Source organism: Pseudorca crassidens, chromosome 20, assembly GCF_039906515.1.
Source record: "Pseudorca crassidens isolate mPseCra1 chromosome 20, mPseCra1.hap1, whole genome shotgun sequence".
Lineage (NCBI taxonomy): Eukaryota > Metazoa > Chordata > Mammalia > Artiodactyla > Delphinidae > Pseudorca > Pseudorca crassidens.
In genome coordinates this window covers 10,351,061-10,374,563 of record NC_090315.1, presented here as the reverse complement: position 1 = coordinate 10,374,563, position 23,503 = coordinate 10,351,061, and the positions used below count along the sequence as shown (strand labels likewise).

General features: G+C 46.9%; 1 long non-coding RNA gene and 1 pseudogene across 1 annotated transcript; one reads left to right on the top strand and one right to left on the bottom strand.

The window, feature by feature from the left end:
- Window positions 1-12,520: 12,520 nt before the first annotated feature.
- On the bottom strand, window positions 12,521-14,284 carry LOC137214647 (uncharacterized). Its single transcript, XR_010938972.1, has 2 exons — window positions 13,824-14,284; window positions 12,521-12,645 (listed from the first exon to the last, which is right to left on the bottom strand). It is a non-coding gene; the product is annotated as an uncharacterized lncRNA (long non-coding RNA).
- A 2,160-nt stretch (window positions 14,285-16,444) lies between these two features.
- Window positions 16,445-17,091, top strand: LOC137215490 (small ribosomal subunit protein uS8-like; annotated as a pseudogene).
- The last annotated feature ends 6,412 nt before the right edge of the window (window positions 17,092-23,503 follow it).

Here is a 23,503-nt window from a genome sequence, read left to right as displayed (position 1 = left end):
ACCATTCATCTACCTCTCTAGCCATCCACCCATTTACCTCCTTTTGATGCATGTCAAAGTTGCAGATACCAGCGCACTTTGCCTATAAACACTTCAGTATGTATGCATTTATTAATCACCGTTCAATATTTCTACGTGGTCTTCTTAGTTCCCTGACCAGGGATTGAACCCGCGCCCTGGGCAGTGAAAGCACGGACTCCTAACCACTGGACCGCCAGGGAATTCCCTGTCTACAGTCCTCTTTTTCACAAAGTGCACAAACCATAAGTGATATCTACTGATTTTTGACAAATGCATATGCCTGGAATCTTCATAACTGCTTGGTGAGGTTGGGCCCACTATTCTACCCGTTCTCCAGATGGGCAAAACTGGGGCTTATGGCAAGAGGAAGTCACTCGCCTTGAGGCCACACCTGGGGAGGCTGGGAGTTGCAAGCCTGCCTCTCAAGGCCCTAACCTTAAAGGGAATCAGCTGTGATTGGCTACTCCTCCTGGCAACATTGAAATCCTAATTCCTTCCCCACCTGGCCTGTTCTCTGATAACATATCAGGTGTTCACACTTGCTCAAAGAAGATCGATAGTGATCATCAGAGGCTTCCTTCTGAAGCAGCTGTGGGGCCTTAGGCAAGTCACCGCCTCTATGAGCCTGTTTCCACATCTGTAAAATGGGAAGAATAATAGTAGCTCAGACCTCCTTGGGTGCTGAAGAGCAAATGAGATCCTATGTTCAAAGCATTTAGACAGGGTATAGGTTAGCCCTTAATAAAGTTAACTACTACTACTACTGTTGTTGTTATTGTCATTATTATTGAAGAACATGGTTTGGGCCCCAACCAGCCCCAGACACGGCTGGGCATTGGTCACTTGGTCACTGCCAGCCCTAGCCCTAGCCCTGCTTGGGAAGGAGCTTTGAGAGCTTGTGATAACATCCTGCAGGATCTGAGGGGCCAAGCCAAGCTGAGAATTTGCACAGGATCTGATGGACCTACCACCCAGGCACCAGTGGCCTTGCAGACCTCCTTCCTGTGTCTCCTGGACGCTCTCCCCTCCCAAATTCTCCTAGCTTCCACGCCACCTACTTCAGAAAGCCCCCATTCCCCATTCCACCCTCCAAGTCTGAAGTCATATTCATTCAACAAACTCACATTAAACTCCCACGTGCTCGGCTCTGTGCTAGACACCGGGAACATGGGCACTAAAGCCACACAGACATGGGTTCGAATCCTTGCGCCACCACTTACCAGCTAAGCATAAGTTTCTTCATTTGTCCTAGAGTCAGTGTGAGCGTAAATTTGATGGTGCACACGGTGACCCTCGATCAAAACACGAGGGGACAATTCCTGAGCACTCTATTCACTCCACAAATATTCCTCGGGCCCTTACTAAGGGCCAACTGCTGTTTAAGCTTCTAGGGATTCCACAGTGAGAAAAAAATTAAAAAATAAAAACCCAGGAACTATAGTCATTATCTGTTAATTTTTGGCCATGCTGCCGTGGCTTGCGGGATCTTAGTTCCCCGACCAGGGATTGAACCCGGGCCCTGGCAGTGAAAGCGCCAAGTCCTAACCACTGGACCACCAGGGAATTCCCTCAATATCTTATAATAACCTATAATGGAAAAGAATATGAAAAAGAATGTGTGTATATATATGTGTGTGTGTGTGTGTGTGTGTATATATATATATATATATATATATCTGAATCACTTTGCTGTACACCGGAAACAAACACGACATTGTTAAGTCAACTATACTTCAATACAAAAATTTTTTTAATACAATAAAAAAATGAAAGCTCAGACAAAACTCCTTGCCAGCATTCTAGTGAAGAGAGACAAGGAAATGAACTTGGGCTGTCAGGTGGAATAAGAGCTGGAGAAAAGGAAACCGTTGCACAGAAGAGACAGAGGGAGCAGTCAGGATGGACCACTCTGAGGAGGTGACATTTGCGATGAGACCAGAATGGCAAGAAGGAGCCCCCTGGGACAACCTGGGAAGAACTTTCTAGTCAAAGGGAAGATCAGGTGCAAAGCTCTAAGGCAGGAGAGGCTTCTGACCCCGTCTGAATTAATGTCAAAAGTTATCATATCTGGGCTTCCCTGGTGGCGCAGTGGTTGAGAGTCCGCCTGCCGATGCAGGGGACATGGGTTCGTGCCCCGGTCCGGGAAGATCCCACATGCCGCGGAGTGGCTGGGCCCGTGAGCCATGGCCGCTGAGCCTGCGCGTCCGGAGCCTGTGCTCCGCAATGGGAGAGGCCACAACAGTGAGAGGCCCGCTCGTAACACACACACACAAAAAAAAGTTATCATATCTTCACTAATCTTTGTGATCAATCCTGTTTTAGTGACTTGGAAGCAGATGGGATAATGAGGTTTGTTGCGGCCTAACCCCAACCTGGGCAGGGATTTGACCTCAGGTGTCTCTGCGTCCTCAACTCTTATCTGACACGCCAGCTACCCTGCAATTGGCTCCTCCCCAAGCAGGGACATTTCCTTCAAGGGACCATCATTTATTCTGATCAGTGTTGGGCCCTATGTTGGGAGGTGCCAGGGACCCAGCAACGATCAAGACAGTCCTGGCCCTATCCTCCAGGGAAGCACAGTCCAGAGTGGGTGACAGACCCATCCTCAGACAGTGACAACACAGAGTGAGCGGGGCTGGGATGAAGGAGCCCAGAAGGGATGCTTGACCAGGACTGGGAGGGCTTCCTGGAAGAGGAGGAATCCCAGTTGGGATTTGGAGGGTTTGGACTGAGCCCAGGGAAAGAGTATTATTCCAGGTAAAGGGACAAGTACATGCACAGCCTCAGAGTTGAGAAGGGCCTGGAATGTTTGAAAGCACAGATCTAATCTAGTAACCCCAGTGACTTCCCCGGGGATAAAGTCCAAACTCTTTAGCCATCTGTCTATTCAGTACTACATTCCTTCGATCATTCAACAAACCACGTCTAGTGAACGGAATGCTGAGAGGCGTCAAATAGAATGAGACAGATGGGGAAATGGGTGGAGAGCAGGTTTCAGTACCAAATCAGGTGGTCAAGAAATATTGCTAAGGGACTTCCCTGGTGGCGCAGTGGTTAAGAATCCACCTGCCAATGTAAGGGACATGGGTTTGAGCCCTGGTCCGGGAGGGTCCCACATGCCGTGGAGCAACTGAGCCCGTGTGCCACAACTACTGGGCCTGCGCTCTAGAGCCTAAGAGCCACAACTGCTGAAGCCCACGCGCCTAGAGCCCGTGCTCTGCAATGGGAGAGGCTACTGCAATGGGAAGCCAGCGCACCGCAGTGAAGTGTGGCCCCAGCTCGCCGCAACTGGAGAAAGCCCGAGTGCAACAACGAAGACCCAATGCAGCCAAAAAGTAATTAATTAATTAAGAAATATTGCTAAGGAGGTAAAGGCAGGATACGGGGTTGGGGGGAATATAGGACAGGGCACCCTATCACCTGTGGGAAAACAAATAAACAATATTAAAATATATATATATATATATATAACAACCTCTGTTTCAAATGCATTGGTTATCTCTGCAAGAATTCACAGAAACTGCTCAGAATGGGAGCTTTCAGGAAGGAAATCTGTGGCTTTGCAGCTCAGCACTGGCACCCTGAAACTGTCTTCTTGTCTCGCGGCTTAGCAGCTGAATGACCTCAGGCAAGTCACTCAATCCTCCAGCCTCAGTTTGCTTGACTGTGAAATAGGGATAAAGGGTAGCATCTGCCTCTGGGGTCATGGAGGGTGAACCAAGTTCATGTGTATAAAATGCTTTGGTTGGTGTCTGGCAAATCACAGCCTCATGGTATTTTAAGCTGTGATGACCTTTTTGAGATCAACATTATACCTAAGGGTGAAAGTAAAAAAGGCCTCTTCCTTGAGTTCCCACAGACTCACAGGCTGGTTCTCCTCCGCAGGAATGTTCAGGCCCCAGGGACCACTGAGCAAAGGACCCTGAGAGGCCCCAGTTGGGACCCGGAAGCTCGTGGCCAGGCCGGGGGCCAGCAAGCTCCTGGCGCCCCTCCTGGTAATCAGGGCCCCCCGGGGATGGAGAAGTGACCCATGTTCCTAGTTGAGCTACAGGGGTGTGGGCCGGGCTTGGTCTAGTCACTGCCCACCTACAGGGGTGCCAGACAGGGAGGAGAGGGAGGGAGAAGCCTCCAGGACTCAGGGGACCCTAGAATTCCAGAACCTTCAGGAAGTGCGGGGTGAGTCCGGACCAAGAGGGCAAGGTTTGAGGGTTTGGTTCAGGATTGGCCATGCATGTCCCACCTCCTGCCCTCCTCAGGCTCGGAGAGAGAAATAGACCAACTTGTCTCAGCCAGTTTTCTCCCCAATCAGCCAAACCTCCTACCCAGATTCAGATTTCATCATCAGAAAAAAAAAAAAAAAAAGACTCCAGGAAGGAGGTAAGAGGGTCCAGGAGGAGGCTGGGGTGAGCGGTGGGAATCTGAACCCCACAGATCAAGAAGGCCCTTCCTGGCCTCAGTTTGCCGCCTGTGGAAAGGGTATTGTTGTGAACGTTGTCCTCCCTGAGAGGACCAGTGTCTGACAGCAGGAGGGATTGAGTAAACTCCAGGGTTTCAGCCTTCTCCAGCAGACCGGTAAACAAGCCTCTCCTCTCATATTTGCATTCATGCATTCACCAAACCTTTTCTGAGTACCTACTGTGTGCCCAGCCCTGTGCTGAGTGGTACTGGGGACCCAGCAGTGGCTGAGACGAGCCTTGCTCCCACCTTCCCAGGTTCATAGGTCAGCAGGACAGACAGACAGTGATGATGCAGAGTGAGTAGGGCTAGAATGGAGGAGCTCCGAGGGGAAACGCCACTTGGGAAGTGGGGTCAGGGAAGGTTCCCTGGAGGAGGGGACAATCTGAGCTGCATTTGGAAGGATGTCAGAGCCAGCCAGTGAAGGGAGGAGGAAAAGGGAAGGTATGGGCAGAGGACACAGCAAGGGCAAAGACCTGCAGGTGAGAAATTTATGAAACGAAGAATAGTTCCATTTGGTCACCGTGGAAATTGGGGAAAACTGCTGTGAAATGAAGTTGGAATGGTGAGCTAGATCAGGTAGCCAGAAATAAAAAGACTCGAGTTAAAATCATTCATTTAGGGACTTCCCTGGAGGTCCAGTGGTTAAGACTCCACGCTCCCAAAGCAGGGGGCCCAGGTTTGATACCCAGTCGGGGAATTAAGATCCCACATACCCGCAACCAAGCCCGCGTGCCGCAACTAGAGAAGCCGCGCGCCGCAACGAAGACCCGGCACAGCCAAAATAAATATATAAATAATAAATAAAAATTTTTAAAATCATTCATTTAACACATCTTACCTAAGTGCCCGGCTCTGTGCTGCGTCCTGCCGGGGTCTCTGCGGTGGCCAAGGCGGGTTCTGCCCTGTCCTCATGGAGTTTATCACCTATGTCACTGTTTCTTAAATTTCCCAAGTCTCACAGCTCCCATTATCTGTTAAAATGCAGATTCCTGGGCCCCAAGGCGCAAGTACAATCCCACCAGGTGCCCAGAAGGAGAGGAGGATGGGAGTATCAGTGAATAGCCCCAAAGACATCACACCTGCTGATTCTAGAATTCTGCTCCTTTGATTGGAGTCCAAGCAACCTTAGCACAGCCTGGACATCTATATTTTCCAACCTCAGGTGTCAACCGATTAGTAGGGCATGAAATAAAGTAGTGAATCCCAAGCAGTTAATTTTTAAAAATGTCAAATAGAGCGTATTGTACAAGTAATTCTTATATCGCGACATTTTAATTTACATGTGTGTGTGCAGACCTGTTCATACACATACTGTGTTGCAAGCAAAATATACATTCTATTGTGTATCAACCGTCTCAAATTCAAAACAGTTTGAAAAACAGTGGTCTGTGGACCCCTGTGTGATCTGCCCCCTCCTCAAATTTTTAGTCCTCTTTTTCTCATATGCATTTCTCCTCACTTAACCAAGATCTTCAGATTTCCACTCAGGAATCCCCTGAGTTTTCAAGACCCTGAGGCTGGCTCAGATGTCCCTCAAGGCTCCTCCAGCCCCTTGGACGCCCCCATCCCAGCCCTGCCCACTCTGGGTGGTCACTATCTGGGGATGGGTCTGTGCCCTCCCTTGGGCCAGGGATGGGAACCGTCACAACCACTGCTGAGTCCCCCCAGCATTGCCCTGCATGGGGCTAGGCACACAGCAGGGACTCTGGGAATGTGGGTTGAGTCTTTTAGAAACAGGAAAGAAAGGAAGAAGCGGAACCCTTGGGTCCATCAGGGCCAAGAATCATGTGGACTTCATGCATTCTGGTCTGGCTGGGAAGCTGCAGCCTGGGGGACTGGAGACTGGCCCAGACCTTCCCTTCCTACATTTCTAATTATTTATTTAAAAGTTGGCTTGTCTGGGCTGCTCTGCCCCGCCTCCCCCAGCTGCAGGCTGTCCAGCCCCTGTGGCTTGTGGTACAACGTGTAACTCGGGTTTCTTGAGGCCCAGCGTGGGTGTGTCTGGCGCTCTCCTCCACACCTCCCCCCAGATCCAGCCAAGGCCATAAGAGCTGTTTTCCAAGGCAGTTGCCCCTGCCACCACTCCAGGCCCTGCCCTGGGACCCCAGAGGTGTCCAGGGGCTCGGGTGACCTGGAGAGAAAGACATCTGTTGCTTCCAGGGAGACAGGCTAGGATAATGGGCAAGGGCATGGGGGAAGGGCCAGAGAGATGAGCCCTCCCACTTCTTAGCTGACCTTGGACAAAGGATTCCACCTCTGAGCCTCAGGTCCTGGTGTCTGAAACAGGATGAAGGTAGTTTCTACCCCAGAGGTGGCAGGAGAATGAAACGAAACCATATGACAAAAGCCCTTAGCATGGGTCTGGACAATGTAATAAGAGCCGGTATATTGGGGAGGCTTTTATTCCTGTGATCATTAGCATTTCCCTTTAGAGAGCCCTGGTCAGGGGTGAGCCAGGCCCCGTACAAGGGGGAGGCCGAGGGGACGCAGGCCTGCCCTGGGGGTGTGAAGGACGAGGCCCTGGCAGGAGCCAGCTCTGAGGACAGATAGTCACACAGTGTGTTCCTGGGACTGCGTGGGCACCACCTCTGAGGGCGGCTGGCCTGAAGGACTAGGACATTGTGAGTCTGCAGACAATTCCCACCTCTGACTGCCTGGGGCTAGAGACCTGGAGGTCACTCGCCTCACTGTGTGCAGCCGGCTGGATCCCAGGAGAAAAGTCCAAAGAGCCCCTGCCTCACTTTCTGAGGGGAGTGAGGGGCCGGCGGCCTGACTTTGAGAGGTGTTAAGAGTCTGCAGCCCAAGATGAGGGCGGCGGTCTGAAGTCCGTTTAACAGTCCCTGGGCAAAGTCCTGCCAGAGCTGGGGGAGAGAGTTAGCACTTGGGGGTGGAAAAGGTAGGGTGAAGGGGGTTACCACCTTGGGCTCAAGTAAGGCCCATGAAATCAGAGGACATGTTAGAAACCTGTGGGTCCAGGGAATTCCCTGGCGGTCCAGTGGTTAGGACTCAGCGCTTCCACTGCCGTGGCCCAGGGTTCAATCCCTGATTGGGGAACTGAGATCCCCCGCAAGCTTGGCGGCGTGGCCAAAAGAAACAAACAAACGAAAACAGAGAAAAAAGCAAAGAAACCAGTGGGTCCAATGCCCTCTTGGTACAGACAAGGAAACTGAGTTCAAAGACCCGCAGGGGCTTCCCTGGTGGCACAGTGGTTAAGAGTCCGCCTGCCGATGCAGGCGACACGGGTTCGTGCCCCAGTCTGGGAAGATCCCACACGCCGCGGAGCGGCTGGGCCCGTAAGCCATGGCTGCTGAGCCTGCACGTCCGGAGCCTGTGCTCCGCGGCGGGAGAGGCCACGGCAGTGAGAGGCCCGCGTACCACAAAAAAAAAAAAAAAAAAAGACCCACAGTAAATTATTGCAAGAGCCAGGGGAGGAGCCGTGAGCCATGCCAGCTAAGGGCCCTGGTGGGGGTTGGGTACCAGGCCTGGGAGAGAGAAGGGCCCGAACCATCCAGGATAACAAAGTTTCAAGGTCTCACAGCCTGAGAAGGACATCAGGCTACATTCCATCCAATTTTCTTTTTTCAAAGTAGCCATGAAGGGCTTCCCTGGTGGCGCAGTGGTTAAGAATCCTCCTGCCAATGCAGGGGACACGGGTTTGAGCCCTGGTCCAGGAAGATCCCACATGCCACGGAGCAACTAAGCCTGTGTGCCACAGCCTGCGAGCCTGCGCTCTAGATCCTGCGAGCCACAACAACTGAGCGTGCATGCCACAACTACTGAAGCCCGTGTGCCTAGAGCCCGTGCTCCGCAACAAGAGAAGCCACCGCAATGAGAAGCCCGCGCACCACAAAGAAGAGTAGCCCCGCTCGCCGCAACTAGAGAAAGCCCGCGTGCAGCAACGAAGACCCAACACAGCCAAAAATTAATTGATTTATTTATTAATTTAAAAAACAAAGTACCAATGTAAAAGAATTTTTGCGTTGAAATTCACACAAAAATTAACAATATTAAAGTGTTATGACTCAGTGGCATTTAGTACATTCACAACATTGTGCAATCATCACTTCTGCGTAGGTCCAAATCATTCTCATCATTTTCCCAAAGGAAACCCCGCACCCATTCAGCAGTCACTCCCCACCCCCTCCCCACAGAACCTGGCGACCATTCATCTGATTTCTGTCTCTATAGGTTTGCCTATTCTGGACATTTATACAAATGGAATCATACAATATGGGATTTTGATAGTCTGAGTGTTTGTGTCCTCCGCCCCAATTCGTACGTTGAAACCTACATTGCGGCACTATTTACAATAGCCAAGACATGGAAGCAACCTAAATGTCCATCAACAGATGAATGGATAAAGAAGAATGAGATATTACTCAGCCATAAAAAAGAATGGACTAACACCACTTGCAGCAACATGGATGGACTTAGGGATTATCATTCTAAGTGAAGTGAGCCAGACAGAGAAAGACAAATATCATATGATATCGTTTCTATGTGGAAACTTAAAAAAAAATGATACAAGTGAACTTACATACAAAGAAGAAATGAACCCACAGACATAGAAAACAAACATGGTTACCAAAGGGGAAGGGGGTCGGGGTAAATTAGGAGTTTGGGATTAACATATACACACCACTATATACAAAATAGATGACCAACAAGGACCTACTGTATAGCAGAGGGAACTATACTCAATATTTTGTAATAACCTATAAGGGAAAAGAATCTGAAAAAAAATAGATATATATGTAGGTAAAAAAAAAAAAAAGCAAAAAAACCTAACTCCCCAGGGTGATGGTATTAGGAAGTGGGGCCTTTGGGAGGTGGTTAGGTCGTGAGGGTGGAGCCCTCAAGATTGGGATTAGTGCCCTTATAAAAGGGGCTCCCGAGACATCCCTTGTCCCTTCTGCCCATGTGAGGATACAATGAGAAGTCTACAACCCAGAAGAGCCCCTCACCCAACCATTTACCCTGATCTTGGACTTCCAGCCTCCAGAACTGTGAGAAATACATTTGTGTTATTCATAAGCCACTCCATCTGTGGTATTTTGTTATAGTAGCAGCCCGAACAAGCTAAGGCAGCCACCTTTTGCATCTGGCTTATTTCACTGGGCAATCCACCCAATATTTTGATTTAACAATAATAACTAACATTTATTGAACACTTAACTATATCCCAGGTACTACCCCAAGGACTATGCATGTATTAACCTACCTGAGCCTCTCAATAAGCAGGCATGTGGGGTTCTTTTATTGCCCTCATTTTATAGCCCAACAAACAGAGGTACAGAGAAGTCACACAGCTGGTAAGTGGTAGAGTCAGCCTTTTCTCTCTCCTTTTTATTTTTATTATTATTTTTTAGCACCACCAGCCAGTTTTTGTTTGTTTGTTTGTTTTGGCCGAGTCTCACAGCATGTGGGATCTTAGTTCCCCGACCAGGGATTGAACCCGTGCCCCCTGCAGTGGAAGCACGGAGTCTTAACCACTGGACCTCCAGGGAAGTCCCAGCCTCATTATTTTTGTACTGACGTAAAATATAAATAACATGTTGCTGACACTTTTAAACATTTTGAAGTATACAATTCAGTGGCCTAGAGCACATTCACAGTGTTAGTTCTGAAATTTTTCATCACCCCAGGATTTGAACCCAGGTTTTTTCTACCTCCAGGGCCCAAGCAGCTATTCCTACCCTGCCTCTGAGTTGAAGAATTTAGCATGGGGGCGAGAACGTGTCTTCCCCTTGGAGTTCAGCCTGCAGGAGGCTATGTGGCTATCAGGTTGTCCACTATGCCCAGCCAGGATCTGGGTTTACTAGCACCAGTTCTGGACTGTTTTCTCTGCCTGGAACCTTCCCTTCCACCTCCCAGCTCTTTGCCTCCTGTGACCATGAGGGGGATTTCTAAAGGCAGGAGCTGCCAAAAGATCCTAATGTGGAAGAGAACAGAACTGACAGGCCAAGACTGGCTTCATGGGATCGTCCGAGCTCCTGAAACCAGCTATGCCTGAAGCCAGCCAACTCGACGATTTTTTCACTCAAATGAGCCAATCAATTCCTGATTTTGCCGAAGACAGTTACGCTGGGGTTTTCAGCCTCTTGAAACAGAAAGGGACATAAGTGGGACTTCTTTGGCAGTCCAGTGGTTAGGACTTCGAGCTTCCACTGCAGGGGGCATGGGTTCAACCTCTGGGCGGGGAACTAAGATTCCATGCCATGTGGCACCGACCAAAAAAAAAAAAAGGGACAGAACCAGTGGAGTGGGAGCTAGCCTGGTGATTAAGGTGCTGGGCAGTAAGTTCTCAGAGAAGGGACAGGCATGAACAAACAAGAGTGGGTGGGGACATGGCCCATTTCAGGGGACAGACAACAGATTATCAAGGTGGCTGCAATGTGGAATTTACGAGGGGTCACAGTGGGGTCATGGTGCAACCTTCCACTTGCAAACAGAAAGGGGCAAGCCCTGACGATGAGGGGCCTAGGCCTTGGGAGAACCTCAAGGCTTCGTCCTAGGAGCAGCAGGTCATCAGAGGGTTTAAGCAGCAGAGTGATACAATCAAATTTGCATCCTTATTAGAAGCCTGTGCACTCTGACCCATTTGCTGGTGGCTGTGGAAATTGGTACAGCCTCCATGGAAAGGCATTAGGCAACAGGCATTCACGTTAGAAGGTCCCATGCCCTCTGACACAGCGGTTCTTCTTCAAGGGATTGGTTCTACAGTTATAGTCGCACACGTGGGAAATGAGCGCTGTTTGTGTTGGCAAGAGACTGGATGCCAGCCAAGCACCCATCAGGAAGGGACCAGCAAAATGCATTATGACCCATCCACGCAGTTGGAATACTATGCAGCTTTACAAGAGTAAGTCAGATCTATACGCATTTCGGTGGTGTGCTGGGAAATGTTTAACCGTCGGCTCTTTGGGGGAGAAAACAGTCCTGATCTGTAGCGTTCGTCAACGTCTGTGGTGTAAAGTACTCCCATCGCGGCTGATTTTAAGCTCACCAACGTGACCTCGCTGAATGCAGAGTTGGAAGATGTCCTCAATACCTCACCATGATGTGGGATTTTCGTAACCTCCAGAACAGAGGTAGCATTAAAATGTAGCAGAATAATTAGGAAGTGATAAATTGACTACTTCTCATCGTTCTGTGTAATAGAATGTATTCAGTTGTAAGTTGGTAGAATTTAAGTTTTCGTAAAAGCTATGTTTAACAACAGGCTTGCAAAATTCCCGGAAGTTTAGCAATCAGCCCTCACAAACTGTTACAAGCCAGCCCCCGCACACCACTGAGACAGCTGCAAGATGAGACAGCACAGCCAAATTATGGACAAGGATCTACAGGACTGTATCTCCCCCCACACACAAACTCTCCGCCTTACTTACTCCTCTCCAGCCTGGATCTGGGACACTTCAGGCTCACACCCACCTCAGGGCCTTTGCACTTGCTGTTCCACTCTTCCCTTCACATAACCACATGACTCGCTTCCTTACCTCCTCCAGGCCTTTGCTCAAACGTCACCTTTATCAAGGCTTTCTCTGAGCATCCTGTAAAAAAATAGAAACCCTCCTGCCGCCTCAACACTCCAGCTTCTTTGACTGCTCTCTGTTTTATCAGCAGCACTGACTGTGCCATCTGACCTACTATGTAATGTTAAAATGTACTTGTCATTTTATTTATCGACTGTCTGTCTCCCCCACTAGAATGTCAGCTCCACGAAGGCAGGGAGTTTTGACTGTTTTCTTCTCTGCTGTATCCCCAGTGCCTAGAAGAGTGCCTGGCATATAGTAGGTGCTCAATAAATATTTGTTGACTAAACTTAAGGAAAAAAATAAAGCACAGACTATTTACAATAGCCAAGACGGGGAAGCAACCTAAGTGTCCATCAACAGATGAATGGATGAAGAAAATGTGGTATATATACACAATGGAGTACTACTCAGCTATAAACAAGAATGAAACAATGCCATTTGCCGCAACGTGGATGGACCTAGAGATTATCATACTTAGTGAAGTAAGTCAGACAGAGAAAGACAAATATCACATGATATCATTTATATGTAGAATCCCTCATGGCCCAGTGGTTAGGACTCAGCGCTTTCACTGCTGGCGCCTGGGTTCGATGCCTGGTTGTGGAACTACAATCCCACAAGCCACATGGTGCTGCAAAAAAAAAAAAAAAGATACAAATGAACTTATTTACAAAACAGAAACAGACTCACACATGGAAAGCAAATTTATGGTTACCAAAGGGGAATGGGGGTGGGGTGAGGGATAAATCAGGAGTTTGGGATTAACAGATACATAAACAACAAGGATCTACTGTATAGCATAGGGAACTCTATTCAATATCTTGTAATAATCTATAATGGAAAAGAATCTGAAAAGATATATATATATATATATATATATATATATATATACACACATACATATATATACATATATATGTGTATATATATATATCTGAATCACTTTGTTGTGCACCAGAAACTAACACAACATTGTAAATCAACTATACTTCAATTTAAAAAACAAATAAGTAAACTAAAATAAATAAGGTGCCGAATCATGTAAATAACCTGAATAATATTCCCCTATCTGTATTTACAAATGATAGACTATCTCTGGGAGAAAATCCAAGAAACTGGTGGCCCCAGTGCCTCCCGGGAAGGGCCCCAGGGGGGAAGGGAGAAGAGAGAGTTTTCACTGTATCCTCTCGTGTACCTTTAAAAATCTGTGCCATGTGCCTTTAATTACCTATTAATATTTTTTTCGAGTGTTCTATTAAAAGCACCGCCTCAGGCTGGCGTAGGGAGCTGGGCCCTGGAAGAGGGCGAGCCTGGGCCAGGAGGCCAGGGCAGTGACCCGGGATCGGGGACCGGATGGGGCTGCCAACACTTCACGGCCTGTTTCAGAAGGTCCAGCTGTGGAATGTTCTACACGAAGCCCTTAGAAGGCTCTGAGCGGGGAGGCCTGTCCCTCAGGCCTGGCTTTTGCCAGTCCGACAGGCGGGTCTCCCAAAAAGGCACCTTGGCCACCCTCTCCGCCGCTACATAAAAAGATCCCAATAAGATGCCACCTTCTGCAACCGGCCAGTGGATAAAAGCTCCTCTCTCTTCCCCTCCCTCCTCCTTCCGGCTCATCTCCTGACCCTTTCCCCTCCCCTCGCCCTCCCTCCTCTCTCCACCTCCTCCTCCATCCTCCTTCTCCCCCTCCCTCCGCTGGCTCCTCCCTCCAGCCACGCACCACCTCCCCCAGAGCCTCTGAAACACCAGGGCTCTCTCTGCTCCACGCCTTTGCCCATGCCGTTGCCTCTGCCTGGAACTCCTTTCCCCTACCTCTTCACCGGCCCCTGCTTTATCCCAGAGATCTTAGCTTCCTTCCTTCACGTCACAAAGATTTACCAGGCATCGACAGTTGGTCGGGCGCCCTGCCAGGTGTGAGGGAGCAGGCGCTGAGGAGAGGTCACATCCTAACTGGGAAGGGCAGGGAGTAGAGTAGTCAGCAGAAACTAGAAACAAGGGAATTCTTAAAAAACAGCTAAATGCTGCAAGGATGAGTTGTCTGCAGTCTGAAAGAGGAGAAGGAGCCCGCCTGCTGAGGGACTGGGGAGAATCAGGAGGAGGGAACAGCAAGTGCAATGGCTGTTGAGGATGGGAATGAGCTTGGAGAGTTCAGGAATCAAAAAGGCCAGTGTGGCTAGATTCGAGGGAGTGAGGGAAAGTGTCATCAGATGCGCCAAAAAGGTAGGTTTCCATGAGGGATGTCAGAGACTCTGAGGAGCTTGGAGTCTCCTCCTCCAGGAAGCCCTCCTTGACTGCGTCAGGCACACTCACCCTAACCCTGTTCACTCTAAGTTGTAGCTGTCTGGTCACAGGCCTGTCTGCCCTACTGCCCTCTGAGGGCAGAGCCAGTCACCACTGTGTTCCCAGCACTGCACAGCACATGCCTGGGTACACAGCAGGTGCTCAGAAAATGCCCTGGTCATCCCCAGGAAGGCTTGCCTTCTCTACCTCCTTGCTTCCGCTCTGCCTATGCCTCTTCCTGACCCAGCCCAGCCTCTTTCATCCCATCCTCAAAGGCTCATCTGGGGAGGATGCCCATCCTCTTTCATCTTATCCTCAAAGGCCCATCTGGGGAGGATTCCCAGCCCCAGCCACCTCTGATGGGCTGCAGGCCCAAGGTGAAGGCTCTGAAGTGGTCAGATCAAACACCTCTAGAGCTGGCTTTGGGCTGGGCCAGAGTCAGGGAGGCTCCGAGAAGACTCAGCTTCCCAGATTTGAGTGTTCCAGCATGGAGAATGGAAGGGGGGCTGGGCAGCTTGTGGAAACAGCCAAGGCACAAAGTTGTTTCCCCATCATCATAATCATCACTTCCAGTTTCTGACTCATTTCGTGCCAGGTGCTGGGCTAATTTTTAAAAATAATGTCATTTATTAATTTAAATGGATAAGATCCGGTCAGGGTGCAAAATTCAGAAGCCTCTAAAAGCCTGTGGGAGAAAGTATCTCTATTTCACAATTTTAGAAGTTTGGGAAAAAGCACTCCTCACGTTAAGTGGGGGAAGCTCAATTTTTTTTTTTTTTTTTTTTTTTGGCGTCGAATCAAATTTTTAAACAATGTGGATCTGCTGTCCACCCAGTTACCCTTCCTGGAGGCAACTATCATTACCAGTTTCACCCAAAATGTTTATTCAAAAAATATTTATTGAACACCTACTACATGCCAGGCACTATTCTATGGGCTGAAGATATAATGGTGAACGAAAGAGGCTAAAGTCCCAGTGCTCATGGAGCTGATATTCTAAATGGAAGAGACAGATGCTAGACACACAGATAAGGAGACTATGGAGTGTGTCAAAAGGTGAGACATTCTGTGGAGAAAAATAAAGAACAGGTGGGAGACAGGTACTGGGAAATCAATTTTTTTGTTTTCTTTTATAGAAAGGTGAGAGAAGATCAAATTGCAGTTTGATGGGGATGATCTAGATTCCTAGTTCGAGAGGAGAAGCAGAGGAAAGAGGGGAGAACGGCTGGAGTGTGGTCCTTGAATTGGCAAGAGGGGAAGGGTCCCTGGGCTCCAGAGTAGTTCGTCATTAGTAGGGAATGTCTGTTTCCCAGAGGTGGCCATGACAATCTCTCCTGTCCCACATGCTCTTACAGGGTGACCTCAACATTCCTCCTATTGTGTGTGTTTTGTGTGGATTATGTTTTCTCCCTTTGAACCTGGGCAGAAATTTGTGACTGCCTTGACCTATAAAGTACGGTGGAGGTGAGGCTTCCAAGGCTACCTCATCAAATGCCAGGCACTTCCCACTTGCTGTTAGGGCACTCATTCTTGGAACCCATCTGCCATGCTGTGAGGAAGCTCAGCTAGCCCACGCAGAGAGACCACATGGAGAGGTCCCATGAAGATGCTCTAGCTGACAGCTCAGCCGAGGTCCCAGCCAGCGACTGCCAGCAGCATCTGCCCAGACATGAGTGAAGACTCCTCCAGCTGATTCTACACCCCCAGTCCGCAAGCCTCGCCAGCTGAGGCTCCAGACATCAAGGAGGAAAGACAAGCTGTCCTTGCTGTGCCTTGTTCCAATTCCTGACCTATAGTATCCATGACTACAATGCAAGGATTGTTTCACACCACTAGATACTGGGGCTGTTTGTTATGCAGCAGCAGGTAGCTGGTACCCCAAATAAAAGAAGAAAAGGTGGGTAGATGAGTAGAGGAGTTGGGGAAGTTTTCTTCTGATGGGTTGTCCTTTCTCAGTGAAGTAGGAAGCAAAGTCCCCACTGAAAGTGGGCAGGAAGGGAGAAGGTGCAGGAGTTTGAGGAGAGAGGAGAGGTTATTAAAAAGTCTAGGAAACAACCCGTGTCCATCAAAGAATGAAGGGATAAACAAAACGCACTATATCCACACAATGGAATATTATTCAGCCTCTCTTTTTGTGCCACCATGATGCTGGCATGAATGGCCAGGACGATGTTCTCAAGAGCATTAACAATGCCAAAATGAGAGTCACATGCCAAGTTCTTGTTAGGCTATGCTCCAAAGTCATTTTCCAGTTTCTAAGTGTGATGATGAAGCATGGTTACATTGGTAAACTTGAAATCACTGATGATCACAGAGCTGGGCAAATTGTAAACCTCACAAGACCATCCCACTAGTTTGGTTTCATTATACTGACGACCACAGCTGGCTTCATGGACCAAGAAGAAGCAAGACAAAAACACACAGGAGGGAGGGCTTCCCTGGCAGTGCAGTGGTTAAGAATCTGCCTGCCAATGCCGGGGACACGGGTTCGAGCCCTGGTCCGGGAAGATCCCACATGCCGCGGAGCAACTAAGCCCGTGCGCCACAGCTACTGAGCCTGTGTGCCACAGCTACTGAAGCCCGCACGCCTAGAGCCCATGCTCTGCAACAAAATAAGCCACTACAATGAAGCCTGTGCACTGCAACGAAGAGTAGCCCCCGCTCGCCGCAACTAGAGAAAGCCCGAGCACAGCAATGAAGACCCAACACAGCCAAAAATAAATAAAAATAAAATTAATTAATTAAAATTAAAAAAAAGAAAACACACACAGGAGGGAAAGTCCTGAGATTCTTTTTCTAGAGATGTAATATATACAAACATACAAATACAATACCTCAATGGAAAAAAAAATGAAGTGAAATTCTGACACATGCTACAACATAGATGAACCTTGAAAATCTTATGCTAAGTGAAATAAGCCAGACACAAAAGGACAAATATTGTATGATTCCACTTACACAGTGTACCTAGAATAGGCACAGTCACAGAGATGGAAAGTAGAATAAAGTTTACAGGCGGGGCTTCCCTGGTGGCGCAGTGGTTGAGAGTCCGCCTGCCGATGCAGGGGACGCGGGTTCGTGACCCGGTCCGGGAAGATCCCACATGCCGCGGAGCGGCTGGGCCCGTGAGCCATGGCCGCTGGGCCTGCGCGTCCGGAGCCTGTGCTCCGCAACGGCAGAGGCCACAACGGTGAGAGGCCCGCGTACCGCAAAAAAAAAAAAAAAAAAAGTGTTTTCCATAGAGTACAGACCTGTGGTTGCTAAGGAGGAGGGGGGTGGGGGGAGGGATGGATTGGGAGTTTGGGATTAGCAGATGCAAACTCATATATAGGATGGATAAACAACAAGGTCCTACTGTAGAGCACAGGGAACTATATTCAATATCCTGTGATAAACCATAATGGAAAAGAATATGAAAAAGAATATATATACATGTATAACTGAGTCACTTTGCTGCACAGAAATTAACACAACATTGTAAATCAACTATACTTCAATAAAAAAAATTTTTTTAGAAATGTGTCTTCGGGGTGCTTCCCTGGCGGTCCAATGGTTAGGACTCCGCGCTTCCACTGCAGGGGTCGTGGGTTCGATCCCTGGTCAGGGAACTAAGATCCCACATGCCGCATGGTGTGGCCAAAAAATTAAAAAAAAAAAAAAAAAAAGAAGTGTCTTCTACTGAGCCACTAAGTTTGTGGTAATTTGTTACAGCAGCAGTAAGAAATGAATATACACACACAAAAAAAAGAAAAGAAATGAATATACACATACATCCATATTATTATTTCAACGTGTAATCAATATAAAAATGATGGATTTATTTTGCATTCTCTTTTTTCATATTATTACGTCTTCAAACCCCAGTATGTATTTTGCACTTATCGCAGATTTAAGTTTGGATTTGCCACACTTCAATTATTTAATAGTCACACATGGCTGGTGGCTGCCGTATCTGACAGCACAACTCTGGAATGAGAGATGGTGATAAACAGGGAGGAGAAGGTTAGGAAGTGCTGGTGTTAGGTAGGAAGGGGAATAATTTGGAGCTTTAAATAAAACATTTAGGGGAGATGACATTTAAGCAGAAGTTAAAAGGAAAGATAGACATATTTGCCCACATTAAAAAGAAAAACATGGGACTTCCCTGGTGGTCCAGTGGCTAATGCTCCGTGTTCCCAATGCAGGGGGCCCTGGTTCGATGGCTGGTCAAGGAACTAGATCCCACATGCTGCAACTAAAGATCCCACATGCCGCAACTAAGACCAGCACAGCCAAATAAATAAATAAATAAATATTTTTTTAAAAAGAAAGAGAAAAACACTTGTGTGGCATAAAAACCAAAAACCCTAAACAAAGCCTATAGGCAAATGAGAAATGGGGAGAAAATACTGGCAATGCAGATGACACGTAAAAGTTTTACATGTATAATGAGCTTTTGTAAATCAATTGAGACAAACACCCCAAAGGAAACGTGGACTAAGGATTTGAATAGATAATTTTCTAAGCAGAAAAGTGAACCAGCTAATACATATATGAAAACTTAGCCTCTCTGCAGGAGGCAGGGTGAAGCATATTCAAATAACGTGGAGGTTTCCTTGTACACCCGCCAAATGGCGCACATGTGGAAAAGGGCAGGCTCGTATATCACTGATGGCAATGAGAATTGTTACAGCCTTTTTTTGGAAGGGAATCTTCGCAGCATCTACTACAATCAGAAATGCATTTTACCCTTGATTCAACAACCCCACTGCTGGGAAAGCATCTCATAGAAATCAAACCTCCGGAATGAGGTAAGGGCTTATATGCAAGAGTGCTCACTGCAGGACTAGAGGAGCAAAAAGCTGGGAATTGAAGACGAAAACCTATCTTTGGGTTGAAAAATGATGGTCCACTCACTCTGTGAACTCTTATGCAACCATTCCAAAGAATCTATTCTGACGGGCTTGGTTCAGTGGTCCACAGCCTCAGTCGCGTATTAACATCACCTTGGGCAGGATGTTTAAAAATCATGATCTTCAGGCCAAACCCTAAAACAGCCAAATCAGAGTCCCTGGGGGCCAGGGCATCAGTATTTTGTAAAATCTCCCCCAAGTGATAGCCAGAGCGAAAACTGCTGACTTAGAGGGATTTCCTGTGGCATAAAGTAGGAAAAGGAAGCTGCAGAGATGTGAGTACAGAAGAAAAAGTTCCCTGTGTATTGGTTTATCAAGCTATGTGCCAGGCACTCCTCTAAGGGTTTAATCCTCATAACAGCTATATGATGTGGGACTGCTATTATCCCCATTTTACGGATGGGAAAACTGAGTCTCAGAATGGTTCAGGCACTTGCCCAAAGCCATGGGCTATTAAGTGGTGGAGTTGGATTTGAAATGAGGTCATCTGGCTCCTAAAACTGTTCTGGGCTCTTAATTGCTAAACTTTATATACATATATATGTATTCAAATATATATTCACATATATTCACATTTTTAGATATGTAATATTCCTATGTGTATATTTCTATAACTCTAATCTTTCTATATACATAATACTCCTACATATGTTTCTATATGTAGTATTTATATGTAATACTCACATATATTTTTACATATAATAATAAATATATAATATTTGTGCATATTACTATAACATAGTTTTCCTGTATATAATATTCCTATGTATATTCTTACAGGTGTAAGATGCCTCTGTATTCTTATATAAAGTAATGGTATATAAAATATTCTTAAATATAATATTTATATTTGTTTATATATGATATTCCCATATACCATTCATAAATATAAAATATTCATTTATATTCCTTCATATGTCTCTCTATATAATGTTCCTGTATAAATATTTCCATATATATTTCTATATATAGTACTTTTCTATATACATTCATATATATCAATACATAGTATTCTTATATAGAATAATCCCGTATATATAGTATGTTTTTGTATTCCTATATACTATACTTCTACTTAAGTAATATTTATATATATTATGTATATAATCCCTTCCAAGGCTCCCCACCCTGGGCCTGCTCCCCTCTTTGGACTAGAAAGCTTCCAGGCCTTCCCCTCTTACTTTCTCATTCTTTTTTTTTTTTTGCGGTACGCGGGCCTCTCACTGTTGTGGCCTCTCCCGTTGCGGAGCACAGGCTCCGGACGCGCAGGCTCAGCGGCCATGACTCACGGGCCCAGCCGCTCCGCGGCATGTGGGATCTTCCCGGACCGGGGCACGAACCTGCGTCCCCTGCATCGGCAGGCGGACTCTCAACCACTGCGCCACCAGGGAAGCCCTTTTTAATTTATTTATTTATTTATTTTTGGTTGTGTTGGGTCTTTGCTGCTGCACGCGGGCTTTTCTCTAGTTGCTGCGAGCCGGGGCTACTCTTCGTTGTGGTGCTTGGGCTTCTCATTGTGGTTGCTTCTCTTGTTGCGGAGCACAGGCTCTAGGCACACGGGCTTCAGTAGTTGTGGCACACGGGCTCAGTAGTTGTGGCTCGCGGGCTTTAGAGCACAGGCTAAGTAGTTGTGGCGTATGGGCTTAGTTGCTCCTTGGCATGTGGGATCTTCCCGGACCAGGGCTCGAACCCGTGTCCCCTGCATTGGCAGGCAGATTCTTAACCACTCTGCCACCAGGGAAGTCCTTACTTTCTCATTCTTTTATAGGGTGTCCTACAAATTCAGCTCAATTCTGACACTAACTACCTGGAGATAATCTCAGATCCCACAGGTTAAGGGCTCAGTCCCACGAGACCATCCCCAATCACAAAACCAGGTGGTCACCAGTGCTTCTGACCAACTCGCTATAAATCAACCCCTTCCTCTGTTGGATCATTTGTTAAAACGACTCACAAAGCTCAGGGAAACACTTACTTGCATTCACCAGGTTATTATAAAGAATATTATAAAGAATATAGATGAACAGCCAGGTGAAGAGATGCACAGGGCGAGGTCCAGAAGGGTCCCAAGCATAGGAGCTTCTGTCCCCATAGAACTGGAATATGTCACCTCCAGGCACGTGGATGCGTTCACCAACCCAGAAGCTCATCAGATCTTGTCGTTCCAGAGTTTTTATAGAAGAGAGGATTGATTTGAGATGAAGAAAATAGAACGTCTCAGAGGAGCTTTAGGGTAAGATGTCATCACGTCCCTGAAGTGAATAATCTGCTACAGTTAATAAATGTTTGTAACAGAAAAGCCACAAATCGCCATACACTGGGGTACGCATCTTTCACTGTTCAACAAAATTTTGTTTTCACAAGCAAAAATCCATGCTGAGACTTTCAGAATCTAAACTCAAGATGCCATCACATGGTTCTTGTAGAAAGAACATTGCGCAATAAAGGGAATGGCAACAATTTTTCTGCTCAGGAAAGAGAAATCCCCTGACATGAAGTTAACAATTATAATAAAATTAACCTTCAAGTACAGTCTTTGGTCATGATGTGAACAAAGTAAAATCTTGCAGAAGGTACATCTGCAGATACATATAGAATAGTTAAAATTGAACCAAATAAATGAAATCACAGGGAACTTCATTACTGTTTTAAACTCCATATTATGCCCCACTGATATTGAAACTACTCATTTCTCCTAGACAGTGAAAGTGAAGATAGATTCACAGTGTGAGCCAGGAGAGGACTGTTGCCTTTTTTTCCCCAAATCCTCAATATAAAACTTTAAATTATACTATTTGTGATTAAAAAGGAAAAAAATAAATGAACTGATGGAAAATTCACTTAAATTAAAATGGAAAGTAAACTGGTGTGGGGGGGTGCAGTTTTTATAAAGTTTTCATCTCCAGTCCCCTCTCCCCCCACTCCCCGGAGGTGGGTGAGTGAAGCTGAAATTTCCAAGTCCCTGATCACTTGAATTTTCTGGTGACCAGCTCCATCCTGAGGCTATGAGGTGACTCCATGCTAAGTCACCTCATTAGCATAAACTCACGGATGATCAAAGGGGCTCCTAACGGATAATAAAAGACACTTCTATCACTCAGGAAATGCCAAGGGTTTTAGGAGCTCTGTGCCAGAACCAGGAACAAAGGTGAAATACATGTCTTATTATAGCACAGTATTCTCCCTTCAAGTCAAGGAGCTGAATCCCCCTCTCTTTGAGTGAGAGCTGAGTTTAGTAACTCAACTTGCAATGAATAGAATATAGCAAAACCGAAAGTATGTCACTTCCTGGATCGGGTTATAAAAAGATTGCAGTTTCCATATTGGGCCCTCTGTCTCTCATCACCTGCCCTGGAGGAATCCAGCTGCCATGTGTTAAGAGGAAAAACTGAAGCATATAAAAATTTTTAACAGTTGAATCGAGCCAAAATCAATCCCAATCAGGCAATACCAAACTAGAAGTGGTTAGGAGCACTCCACCGACAGGAGCTGGGGCAAGACTTTTGTAGAGAAGACCCGGAAACAAAGCAAGGAAATTATTTGATTGGCTGTAGCTTAAGCATTTGCCTTATTTGGGAAAGGCTCATTGGCTGTGATTGGTTGCCCTTGGATTTTGATTCTTACTTCGGACAAAAAATGTTGCCTGCCACTTTAGTAACCAAAGAATGTTGGGGCTTCCCTGGTGGTGCAGTGGTTAAGAATCTACCTGCCAATGCACGGGACACTGGTTCTAGCCCTGGTCCAGGAATATCCCACACGCCGCGGAGCAACTAAGCCCGTGCGCCACAACTACTGAGGCTGCGCTCTAGAGCCTACAAGCCACAACTACTGAAGCCCATGCACCTAGAGCCCGTACTCCACAACAAGAGAAGCCACCGCCATGAGAAGCCCGCGTACCGCAACGAAGAGTAGCCCCCACTCGCCACAACTAGAGAAAGCCCATGGCAGCAGCGAAGACCCAACGGAGCCATAAATTAATTAATTAATTAATTAAAATAAAAAAAAACAATAACAAAGAATGTTGCCTGCCATTCCAGTAAACATTGAATATTGCCCATCATCAACGCATCAGCCACTGCAGCCACCCCCATGGTGAGCCCTGAGGGGAATTCAGGATGGAGAAAAACAAGATACTGGCCCTAGATAGTTAAGATGCATATCTAAGGAATAATTTCAATGAGACCAGACTCTTGCATCTTCCCATACTTAGAAAAGCATTAAAATCACTAACTTGAAATGTCTGTTTTTTTGTCATTAGCAGTAATCTTTTGATGCTTGACTACATGTTGGTCTTTTTTATTCAGCAAAAATTCCTATATA